This window comes from Atta colombica, unplaced genomic scaffold (genome assembly GCF_001594045.1).
Source record: "Atta colombica isolate Treedump-2 unplaced genomic scaffold, Acol1.0 scaffold126, whole genome shotgun sequence".
NCBI lineage: Eukaryota > Metazoa > Arthropoda > Insecta > Hymenoptera > Formicidae > Atta > Atta colombica.
This window is the reverse complement of record NW_017259213.1, coordinates 2,118,026-2,118,447: the sequence shown is the minus strand read 5'-3', so window position 1 is coordinate 2,118,447 and position 422 is coordinate 2,118,026.

Below are 422 nucleotides of genomic sequence, written 5' to 3'. Positions count from 1 at the left end.
TATATATATATATATATATGAATATATGTTTCCTTTTATTTTTATTTGCTTTTGAATGACAGAATGAAATCGCCGATAAAATTATTAATTAAGAAATAAGTCGAACTGTCGATAGTATCTAATCGAGAAAATAGACTTTGACATGTTTCGATTACGCCTGTCCTTTAATTCTACCTATATCTCTATCGTTCGAAGATCGACACTTCAGTTAAAGCTTCTTACAATGATCGTCGAGAGATCGAGCCTAGTCATCGATACCGTCCTTGAGACTCGGCAGTGGAATCGTCAAGTCGACCTTGCTGCGGCTTGTAGAAACTCGGAATGCGGGACTGCGAGGAATCGGTCGCAGGTCGAATGGCGTTCTCTTGATTAAGGGTGTCCCGGGAGGAGCGCCTCAGGATCCGTACTCTCTCTCTCTCTCT